General features: G+C 40.9%; 1 protein-coding gene and 1 pseudogene across 1 annotated transcript in view; both read left to right on the top strand.

Moving 5' to 3' along the window:
- The window catches only part of LOC141443003 (prostasin-like), a 431,412-nt gene that overhangs the window by 128,177 nt on the left and 290,254 nt on the right, over window positions 1-12,981 (top strand). The window lies entirely within an intron of this gene.
- LOC141443027 (trypsin-1-like) overlaps window positions 1-12,981 on the top strand; it is a 74,855-nt pseudogene that overhangs the window by 10,486 nt on the left and 51,388 nt on the right.

Consider the following 12,981-nt stretch of genomic DNA (forward strand, 5'->3'; position numbering starts at 1 on the left):
TCGAGGAAACACTGCATTCATTCATTCATCTATAATTCATAATTTTGGTTAATTACCTACAATACTAACCAAAATTATGAATGATAGATGAATGAATTAATGCAGAGTGTTTCCTCGAATCGTCATTGAATGTATGGAGTGCCCCCCCTATAAATATTTATTTTTGTAAGTACAAAACTAAATAGCGGCTTTGACAAGACATCTTGTACTCCAAATTTCATTGATATACATTTTGTAGTTTTCGAGTAAAATGCCTGTGACATATGGACGGACGGACAGACAGACAGACAGACGGACTTGAAGAAACTATAAGGCTTCCGTTTTTGCCATTTTGGCTCCGGAACCCTAAAAATTTAAATCAATTATACTTATGACTGGTTTTTTTTTTCAGATATGTGGTTTTTCTGGCTATGACACCGTCATATGCTGCCCCACCAGAGTCACCACCACCACAACAACTACCACCACCACCACCACCACTCCGAAGCCAGTCACCACCACTCCTTTGATGAGGTACTGTATCTTTTTACCCTTCTAAGGTTGCGTTTCAACCAAAGATGAGCGATGCTGCGTCGCAGGGAATGTGTTTATCACGACATGAACCAATAGAAACGGTTCATAGGTAAAGGGCTACACTTGCCCATCGTGCATGTGTCGGCGGCCGATCGTAAAACCCGCCAGATCACGATATTCCTAGGCATTACGTGAAATGCCGCCATTTCATGAATTGGCTAAGGAACATCCGCTATATCGTTTAAAACTCACCGTTTAACGATTTCCCTAGTGACGTTTAGGCAGATCATGAAATTCCTAGGCATATCATGAAACGCCGCCAAATCGTTTCTGGCACTTCACCGGCCGCTGCCGCGGCACGCTCGCTTCGCTCGTCGTACCTAAATTTTTCTTCTTTTCGGCATATCATGATGTGCCCGGTATAGAGCTAAGAATATCGATGAATGCGTTGCTCTAATCGATCTACAACAAAATACTAACCTCTAAAATACAGGCAGACGTCCATGGTTTTTTCACATTGTGCACAGAATCCGTTTGATTCACATACAAAGAATGGATCTGATGTTCAAAAGCTTCTTTTGCACTTCTATTTTGAATTCAATCACTATTTTCGGTTCAAAGAGCCTTTTGTTGTGAGGCCGACATTTTTCACGCGGTAAACAAACACGGCCGGTCAGCTGGTCTGGTCACGGCCGCCATTGCATACGCAGCGCCACCAGTGGCCAAAAAAGAAACTATTTTTCGATGTGCCCGGTATATAGAGCTAGGAATATCGACGAATGCGTTGCTCTAATCGATCTGCCGTATTATTTCTACGGGCGGGTGCTGGTACAATCCTATGCACGCGACGCGCGTAAGCCCTAAATGAAGCGATCCTATTGGTTCGTGACCAACGATTCCTTGTAAATCTCTGGTGGAAATGCAGAGCAAAGCGGGGTGTATATGCCTCGTAAGATCGGAATGTAATGAAATAAACCCGAATAACTTAAGTACGTCTTAAATCGAGTTTAGTTTGACATCCATCCCAGCCTATATACGTCCCACTGCGGGGCACAGGCCTCCTCTCAGAACAAGAGGGCTTGGGCCATAGTTCCCACGCGGGCCCAGTGCGGATTGGGAACTTCACACGCACCATTGAATTGCTTCGCAGGTTTGTGCAGGTTTCCTCACGATGTTTTCCTTCACCGCAAATCTCGTGGTAAATTTCAAATGTAATTCCGCACATGAATTTCGAAAAACTCAGAGGTGCGAGCCGGGGTTTGAACCCACGACCCTCTGCTTGAGAGGCGATAGGTCAAACTACTAAGCCACCACGGCACCCACTATAAGGCCACCACGGCCATGTTTGACATGTTCCGGGCTAATTCGTAGCCCTTCATCTAGGAGCACGCAACACGGCGGCTGCTGCAAGTGCTGAAACACGCGCACTGTGCGCGACCGCACTGCTCCCGCGACTTCTCGACGAAACTAAGGGTGCCTTTCCACCACAGATGTGATACGCTACGTTGCTATGGATGTGTTTGATATCCACCAATCATGTTGATTGGTCCACATAGCATAATATTGGTGGAAACGGGTTCAAATAAGCTATGTTTTTATATGGTAAGATGCGTGCTCTGATTGCGTGCTCTGGATGCGTGGTATGGATGCGTGCTGTGGATTCGTGGTCTAGATGCGTGCTGTGGATGCGTGGGGCGACACTCTTTACCGGCCAGGATAATACCGACTTTGAATTACCGACCCCGTTTTTCGTGTAAAGGCCCATAGAAGCTCATGCCAGTTTCTATGGGTGTGTACACGAAAAACAGGGTCGTTATTTCCATGTCGGTATTATCCGGGTCGGTAAAGAGTGTCGCTGGGATGCGTGCTGTGGATGCTTGATCTGGTCTGGATGCGTGCTATGGATGCGTGCTGTGGATGCGTGCTATGGATGCGTGCTATGGATGCGTGCTGTGGATTCGTGCTATGGATGCGTGCTCTGGATGCGTGCAATAGATGCGTGCTCTGGATGCGTGCTACAGATGCGTGCGTACTCGAGCTGCGCATCTTCCTCGCACAGCTGCCTCGCGACTGCGCATCCTCATAGCGCATCATCCTCGAACGGCTACATAGCTTAGCATTTGTGGAAAAGGTAACATAGTTTCGTAGCGTAGCTTCACGTCCTCGCAGCATAGCTGCATAACACATTTCTTGTGGAAAGGTACCCTAATACCGGCGCACAACTACCCGCGTTTTCATCGTCATTTTTCCTATTACTATCATAATGTTGGGTACCTAGCACACAACACTAACAACGACGCTCTGTAAAGGTAGGCACGTTCACACCAGCCGTTGACACAGTACGAGTATTCATTCAATACTTGAATAATTGACAAAGTTTTTTTTATTATTATTTATTTCTGACATGTTCATCATCACGTCGCAGGGATGGCACGACGGAGTACATCCCTCCTGAGGAAGTACATCTCACGACAGACGGTTGCGCGGACGTGACATTCAGTCGTACTGCAAGACCTAACGGCAACAAGTCGCATGATAGTAAGTGTGATAATAATAATGTTCATCCAAATTAATCATAAATATTTCAATTTTGGGAAGGAATGGAGTAAAAATGTGTTAACTAATGATAGAACGGTGAATCCTGACCCGTTGTGATGCAGCTTACACTGGTAAGGGGGTTGTTGACACTTAATTATTAGCCTTTGGTTTTACCTACCATATTGTCGTTCCAATCGTTTATTTAACTTTTGACTGCTCGAGTTCTAATTAAAATAGTGATGCCCTGATGCGTTTCTGATTCGATTTGATTTAACAATCGATTTTATTCATGAAGACGTTTTAATCGATTTAACACATTCATATTTTATTTTTGCTCAACATTTTGCATTGTTTTATAAACATTCACAGGTGTTTAAGTTACTTTATCTCACATCTATATACATATATAAAAGAAGAAACTGACTGACTGACTGACTGACTAACTGACTGACTTATAGATCAACGCACAGCCCAATACGGTATTTGACTATTTTGTATATGTTTTATAAATTAAAACTAGATAATGCCTGTTATCGAATAGAGAAACATTTTTTAAGCTACTTTTACAAATAACAAAGTTATAAAAGTTTGAAATTCAAGATTAGACAGAGAAAGACATACTGGCATGTGACGTCACACGCCAGTACCGCCATACTTGCTGCAAAGAGAAAAGCATTTGAGAAAGAGACAGGTATATAGATTTTTCAAAAAATCACTATAAATCCAATTTTCAACCGAATTCAGTTTTCTCTTTGCTAAACACTGCATGTACATCCATATTTTCATAATAATATTAAAATATGGCAAATTCAGGAGTTTTCAAATACCGTATTAGAATATATGTTCCTTAATAGGTGTAGACGCGCACTAAGAAAGGATTTTTCGAAATTCCCACGGGATAGGGAATAAATGGCATTTGTATTTTCACTTCAAAATGGCCCTATTTCCGTAACTATAATTATAAGAAACGTCAGATTTGGCATGCAAGTAGGAAATACTAACAGCTAAAAACAATTTTCAGGATTTATCAAAATTCCTACGAAATAGGGAATAAAATGGAATTTATGTTTTCACTTCAAAATGGCCTTATTTGCGATACTTATTAGAAACTTAAAATTTGGCATGCAAGTAGGTAATACTAACAGCTAAAAAAAGGATTTCAGGATTTTCCGAAATTCCCATAGGATGGTGAATAAATTGTATTTTCACTTTCAATTATTGACCCTTTACCCTTTACCCTTTGACTTTTATTATTAGAGACTTCAAATTTGGCATGCAGGTAGATAATACTAATAGGTAAAAACAGTTTCAAAGATTTTCCAAATATCCCATGGGATAAAACAAATAAAGCGGATTTATATAATATAACAAATAAATAGAGAGGACCAACTGAATCAGAAAACGCATAAGCAAAACCAATAAAACTGGGGACTGGAGATTTGGCAAACTGATGTTAATCTGGTAACAATTATTTAGCAGTGACATCCTGCTCTGGCGAGGATCGTCTCCATAGAAGGGAACTCCTCAAAAGTTGATGGCACATGCAAAAGGCTTTACATGATTAATAAATTTCATGGACAATGCGTTTATTTATATGATTACACAGCCTGATGCTGCAGCCAGGATCGTCTGCTGATGACGGAACTCCTCAAAGGCTGATAGCATAGATACGAAATTTTACATGTACGTTCAACGAGCTGTCACAATTACTTTTCCCACCCGCGACCTTTATGATAGCTACTTTCGTACCCATGCAATGTGTGTCCATGCAGCTCCTCCGCCTCCATACTGTAAGAACACACACAAATCACACAAATCCATCTATCACCACCACCACTTTACACTGACGCGTTTCCAACTCAACCAGAGCTTATCTTCAGAGCAACACAACCGTTTAGCATGCTACGGTGTGAAATTTGGCATAGATGGACTTAAAGTAATGCAGAGGTGCACTAGGGCACAGATTAGAGAAATAGAAAGAATAGGAAAATAATCATCTCTGAAACTATTGAGCTGATTTAAATAATTATTTTATCAATAGAAAGATACACTATCCCAGATTGACATTAGACTAAGGTGCTTTAGGGTAATTCTGTAAACGGGGTTATTCCATTTATTTAAAATTTCTCCTAAACGTGTTGATGTTTAACCACTGGCAGCACTTAAATGGACGCCCTATTTACCGCTCCTCGCGTCTCTCCAGATGATGCGAGGCGCTGACATCGGTTGGACGTGCAATATATATTTTTTTGGATCGAGTGCATTTTCGTGCTAAAAAATTAAATACGAAATAACCCCAACACCGCTATCTCTAAAACCTGATAAGCTACAAGATTGAACTATTAATGTTATGACAAATAATCGTTTTTTGCGAATGACTGTGTCAGTCTAAAAGGCCTAGCTATAGTTTAAATTTTTTCCCGAATTACCCCTTTAGGGGTTATTCCAGTGAAGTGATTCCCGAAATAACCCCAGCTTACTTTAGTATGGTAATTGTCTGAGGTATTCAAACTTTCAACTTTTCAAGATTTTTATTTTTTTATTTGTGGTGTAAGGGGGCCAACCTCCATCTATGGACCCCAAGCCAACCTTACCTGCCTGTGGTGCACCCTGCCGTCTAACAGACTGAGCTCTGGCAGCTGGCTGATTGCGGCATAGCGCAGCCAAAATCGGCACAGTTAAGTCCCCGGCCTCGGATGGGCTGCAGCATCGGCGGTGCAATAAACTGTGCCCTACGATCGCCAACTCGCATGCCCAGTGTGGGATTATGGGCAAACCCCTACCAGAATGAAGCGCACGGCAAAGAGATGGCCCCAGTTCCCGGTCGCCCCGCTATTCCTTGCCATAGTAGCGTTCATGGTAACGGCGGGCAGAGGATGCTAAGAATCCCGGGCGATCCAAGGCTACCTAAGTAAACTGACCCTGGCTACGTAGAACGGACGGACTTTAGGACTCTTAGCGCAGTTGGAAGTGGAGCTGGAGAACATAAGGTGGCATATTCAGGAGTTAAGTGAAGTACATAGAGAGGGAGAGGGCACCGTCATCTTAGACTCGGGCCACCTTCTGTACTTCCGCGAGGATGATCAAACATCACAGGGTGGCGTAGGGTTCCTTGTTAATAGGTCCCTCTCTAACAACATTAAAGAAATCTCCAGTGTGTCGAACAGGGTAGCGTACCTGATACTTCGGCTATCAAAACGATGTAGCATGAAGTTTATTTAGTTGCTTGCATACTTGCTTCTTTGAAATGATTATGGTTCACGCGAGCGAAGCATGCTCACTTGCAAGCTTGCTTAAATGTTTGCTTGCATGCTTGCTTGCTTGCAAGCTAGCTTAAATGATTGCTTAAATGCTTGCTAGCATGCTTGCTTGATTGCTTGCTTCATTGAAATGTTTATGGTTCACGCGAGCGTAGCCGCGGGTAAAAGCTAGTTCGAAAATATAAAAGTGACATGGCATTTCTAATTGTTTTATATACTTACTAGTATATTCCCGCAGCTTCGCTCCTCTCCCCCTATTCTGCTATTCGGGGCGGAGACAAACTCTACAATCCACACATCAAAGATCATAATAATCTGTCCAGCTGTTCTCGAGTTATAAATGGTGTAACTAATCCAGCTTTGTTTTATAATGTATGTAGATTTAATATTCCTTTGCGGCAAATTTTGAGAAACACATTGCGTTTGTGGGGTTATTTCGGAATACAGAGATTGAAAAAATCTGTAACTATGGATATTACTAACGAAATAAAAAATAAAAATGAATGAGGTAATTTCAGCCTAAAAAGAAATATGAACCTTGAGCCAAATTATAATAAAGTCCACCTTTCAAAAACACGCAGAATAACCCCGCTATATTCCGAAATAGCCCCTGTGCAAAAAAAATAAGTAACTAGTTTTTGAATACCAATATTTCCATAAATCGATCATATTTTAGTAACTTTTTTATATAGTATATAAGATCGATTAGTGGAAACGACAGAAATATCCTAAGACTTCAAATATAATGTACCAACTTGGAGTGATTAACGAAATTACAAACGTCATGTCAACTCATCAAAAATCCACGTGGAATTACCCCAAAGCACCTTACTTACTTTAAAAAAAATTACAAACTTTCCGCACAATAAAAATAAGTTTCAATTTTGAGGCAGATTTTCAAAATTATTTCAATAATAGAAAGCTACAATGTGTCTCTAATTCGACAATTAAGAATATAAAAATAGATCTTAACAGAAATTCATGTCCCGCGGGAACTTTACAATTTCTCGGGATATAATCCTATATCGTGTGTGAAGTCGCGGGCAAAAGAAACGAGTAGTATGTACTTTAGCGTTTTCTAAAATTCCAACCCTGAATCAGCGAAGCAGGGTTTCAAAGTTGGTAAGAATCATAATTAATTACGTATGTAGGTCGATTTTGTATTACTACATTTGCACCATCTGTCTAAAAAAAAAACTGTATTTGTATTTCCATATAATGCTCCGAAAAATTAATCAAAACACGAAAAAAGGATCGCAGAAAGTAAATGTATGTTATTCCAAATTTAACGCGAGCAAAGCCGCGGGCAAAAGCTAGTATTAAAATAAACCATTTATATTAAAGTGTCATGCGCGCAGCGGTAACGCATGGTTGTCGGTACGGTTTTGGTGCGTGAGCGCCGGTAAATAAAAGTAAAACAAAATAATAATATGACGAACGCGATTAAATGTAACACTTGCAATATCATCAGCGATGAACTGTTATCATATGTTCAGAATAAAATTTCTGTGATTGACGAGGAAACTCTTGTGCGGTTGTGTACGACGTCGTTCACGAGTATCGAAATTCAAAATTCGAAGACGTTATTATTTGAATCACTGCCAACGAATAAACGTAATATACAACGTAAAAGGGATGGAAAAGCCCAACGTGATATCAACGATATTATACAGCTGTTCAAAATTACAGATCCTGATGTTATACCAATTTTTGTGGCACGGCAATTAGAAAAGTTACCACCAGTCACTTTTGACCACCTCGACTGCACAAAACTACTTAAGGACTTAGTGAGACTTCAAGCAGATATAAATGAAGTAAAAATGATATATGCCACAGCCAAGGATGTCGAAGATTTGAAGATCGAGGTGTCTAACTTGAAGAGAATAGCTACACCAACGCGTCTATCTTTGTGTACCGTAAATAACAGACGAGGCGCCTGGTGTATGGATATGGATAGTGGTCCGGTGGGATTATCTCATACTCATAACTCTACGGGAAATGGTACCGCTGGTGCGATGAAAGATGATACATTATCTTTAATTCGCAATAACGAAAGTATCCAATATAGGTCAATGGTAATGTCGGGTAGTAATCCTACCGCGCATTGTAAAGAAATAATCGTACCGGACGAGGTCACAGCGGCGGGCGAGATAAGTCAGCGCGACGATCAGCTGATCGAACCGGAGTGTGCTTCGTTGAACGCCAACATTTTAGCGAATAGTGTAGATCAGCAACCACTTATGAACTTAAATAAGGATGAAGGCGAATTTGAAACGGTAGTTTATAAGAAAAAGAAAGTGAACTATCGTTATAGAGGTCAAATTGGTGCTGCAAATGAATCCAATACTTTATTTAAGGCGGCGGAGCGGAAAATCCCTATGTTTATAACTAATATACACATAGACACACAAGACCATGACATAGCGAAATATATATTGGAAAAAACACAGGAAACTGTGTCTCTTGAAAAGATAAATATGAAAAGACCTACAGGCCATAAAGCTTATAAGTTTTTCGTTTGTCCCAGTAAACTACCTATATTTTTAGATGTAAATAACTGGCCACAAGGGATAATATTCCGGAGATTTATTCACTTCAGGAAAACACACACGATCGGAACTAACTCTGAAAACGGCAAAAAAAAAATGAATAGTCATGATATATAAGTTTGCGAGCTTCAATTGTAAGAACGTAAAACGCTCAATAGACACTGTTAAGAAACTTTGCCTGACGTGTGACATAGTGGCTCTGCAGGAGACGTGGTTGTTGCCGGATGATATTCCATATTTGAGCATGATTGATGACAAATTTAGTGCAACGGGGACCTCGGCGGTGGACATGTCGGCTGGCATGCTGCGCGGGCGGCCGTACGGTGGCGTGGGCCTGCTGTGGCGAAATGCGGCGTTTCAAAGTGTGTCTGTGGTGCGGTGCGATAACCCTCTTGTGTGTGCCATTAAGATAGTGACTAACGATCGACCTATTATTGTGGTGAGTGTATATATGCCTACAGATTGCAGAGACAACCTACCAGAATTAACGGATTGCCTCGGTGCGGTGAGTGCGATCATTGACGAGTATAGCATAGAAACAGTGTATATAATGGGCGATTTCAATGCTCATCCCAATGAACTGTTTTTTAATGAACTGATGAACTACTGTAATGAACAAACGTGGTGTTGTATTGACGTAAATGAGCTAGGAATTGGGTCGGAGACCTACACTTTTATGAGTGAGGCACACCTGTGTCGACGCTGGCTAGATCACTTTGTACTCACACAGTCGGCGGTACCCTCTGTGCATAATGTGTATGTAAATAATTGTGTTACTTGGTCTGATCACTTCCCTATTATTTTGGAATGTGACCTTAATATAATAACACCTAGAATTAAAAATCACATCCAGGCACCTAATAAAAATGTATTATGGGGGACAAGAACGGCGGAAAAAGTGACCCAGTTTAGGGAAGATTGTGATCAAAGGTTAAGTTCGATTAGTCTTCCGTCAGAATTGATGAGTTGCGCGGATACATACTGTCACAAACCTAGACATAGATATATAATTGACGTCCTGTATGATGATGTTATCTGTGCGCTAAGGGCAGCGGCGTCTGCCAGTCAAGGAGGTGGCAAACATAAAAGTAAAAAACGGATAGTAGGCTGGAATAGGCATTTAAGGGACGCTCACAGGGTGGCCAGACAGAGGTTTCAACTATGGACAAGGTTAGGGAGGCCAGATAGTGGAATTCATTTTGAGGAGATGCGGAGGAGTCGTAAAATCTTCAAATCACGTCTTAAATGGTGCCAGGACCACCAACATCAATTGCAAATGGATGTTATTGCCTCTCAGCATTCAAATGGGGATTTTCGCGCTTTTTGGAAGACTACGAACAAGATGAAGCCTATGGCAGGCCGCCCGGTGGGTGTCGATGGAGTTAGTGACTCTAAGAGCGTTGCCAACATCTTTAAGGACCATTTCTTTATTAAGTCTCCTCTGGGTTCATCGCAGATGCAGAGGTTTGGGATGGAGACTTGCATTCAAGGCCTGGGGCCAGGGTTTACTGCTGAGCAGGTGCATAGTGCTATAAGGTCGATGTCTAGGGGTAAATCCCCGGGGCATGATGGTCTCAGTATCGAGCACCTCCAAAATGCTGGTCCCCACATATCCAAAGTGCTGGCAATGTTTTACACCTTGTGTATGAGGCATACATACTTGCCTAGTAGTTTTATGCGAACGATTGTCGTGCCAGTGATTAAGAATAAGACCGGAGACCTATCAGATCATAATAACTACAGGCCCATATCATTGGCTACGATCATAGCTAAAGTATTTGACAGTATGCTTAATTCACAGCTTAATAGTTACATACAACTACATGGAAATCAGTTCGGTTTCAGACGGGGTCTATCTACAGAAGCGGCAATATTGTGTCTTAAGCATACTGTTAAATATTACACTAACAGGAACAATCCCGTTTATGCCTGTTTCCTGGACCTGTCTAAAGCTTTTGACCTGGTTTCCTATGACTTACTGTGGAAAAAACTAGAAGCTACAAGTGTCCCTCATGAAACAGTAAATATATTTAGATATTGGCATGGAAACCAGGTCAACAGCGTTAGATGGGCGGACGCACTGTCGGACTCGTACAGGTTGGAGTGTGGGGTGAGACAGGGGGGATTGAGCTCTCCCACACTCTTCAACTTGTATGTGAATGCGCTCATCGAGGAGCTCAGCGGAACCCGTGTAGGATGCCATATAGACCAAGTATGTGTAAATAATTTAAGTTATGCAGACGACATGGTTCTGCTGAGTGCGTCGGTCTGTGGTCTGCGCAAGCTGCTTGGGGTTTGTGAAACCTACCCAGCCAGTCATGGTCTGATATATAACGCATGCAAGAACCAATATATGGTCTTTGAGGCCGGGCCCAATCGGACAGTCGAGGTTCCACACATTTACTTAAATGGTACCCCTCTCGACAGGGTAGAACATTTTAAATATCTAGGTCATGTGGTTGCGGCCGATCTCAAAGATAATATGGACATTGAGAGGGAACGGAGGGCCCTGGCGGTGCGGGCAAATATGATCGCGCGCAGGTTTGCTCGTTGCTCGAGGGAGGTGAAAGTTACATTGTTTCGAGCTTATTGTACCTCTCTATATACATGCGGCGCTAGTATTATTTCACGAAAAACTTTTTCACGAACGACTTTATCACGAAAACTTTATCACGAAAAACTTTATCACGAATAGACTTTACCACTAAAGACTTTTTCACGAAAACTTTACCACTAAAGACTTTATCACGAAAACTTAATCACGAACAGACTATATCACGAAAAGACTTTACCACGAATAGACTATATAACGAAAAAACTTTACCACGAAAACTTAATCACGAACAGACTATATCACGAAAAGACTTTACCACGAATAGACTTTATCACGAAAAATGTTTGAAACTTCTTCACGCTGAAACGGCTAGAGGGATTTGGATGAAATTTAGCAAAAAGTTAGTTTATAATCTGGATTAAAACATAGAATACTTTTTATCCCGACATTCCCACGGGATAGGGATAAAATTTCGAAATAACAACCGCTAGGCTTAGATACATGAAATTTGGTATGTAGATAGTTGGACGTCTGGAATAACACGTAGATAACTTTTGACCCGATATTCCCACGGGATACCCAGGTATAAAATCTCGAAAAAACAACCACTGGGCTTAGAGCCATGAAATTTGGTATGTAGGTAGCTGGACCTCTGGAATAACACATAGGTTATTTTTCACTCCGATATTCCCACGGGATAGGGATAAAATTTTGAAATAACAACCGCTAGGCTTAGATACATGAAATTTGGTATGTAGATAGTTGGACGTCTGGAATAACACATAGATAACTTTTTGACCCGATTTTCCCACGGCATACCCAGGGATAAAATCCCAAAATAACAACCGCTGGGCGTAGAGCCCTGAAATTTAGTATGTAGGTAGCTGGACCTCTGGAATAAGTTACTTTTTATCCCGATATTCCCACGGGATAGGGATAAAATCTTCAATCATTAAACATACAAACACACACACTTTCACATTTATAATATTAGTATGGATTTATATGTGGCTGTTTATCTCACGCCTATATTCATTTTAGACGTGTATTATATTGTACGATATATGTATGTGTAGGTGTATTTTTGTTGCGTTTAATATTTTGAAATAAGGTTGCCATGAAGAGACCGCTCTTAAGCGATAAGACTGCCTATTACTTTTTTCTCTCATTGTACCTGTTTTCTGTATAGCTTAATATTTCTGGTGTACAATAAAGAGTAATTGTATTGTATAGGTAGGTGACTTAAAATTAGTTTGAAATAAGTTTAAAAATTCAGTGAATTAGCGCATAATTAGTAGCCAGTACCAGAGACAATAGACTTTTAAATCAGCCCTAAAAGCGCCTTCGTTATTTTGTTTGTGAAATTATAATGTGCGGATTAAAGTACCTACACGAGTAGAAAAAACGTATTAGAAGACTTACTCGTTAACTTGTAAAGCCTACCTACTTTGCTGATCTTTCCATCCGCCTGCAAAAACACGCATTTTTCTATTTTTTTTTAAGTGAAAACAACGGTTTTTGAGACATCATTGCAGTTTTCCTATTGCCTTCTTCTTTTTTAGGGTTC

Source organism: Choristoneura fumiferana, chromosome 26, assembly GCF_025370935.1.
Source record: "Choristoneura fumiferana chromosome 26, NRCan_CFum_1, whole genome shotgun sequence".
In the NCBI taxonomy this organism is placed as follows: Eukaryota; Metazoa; Arthropoda; class Insecta; order Lepidoptera; family Tortricidae; genus Choristoneura; species Choristoneura fumiferana.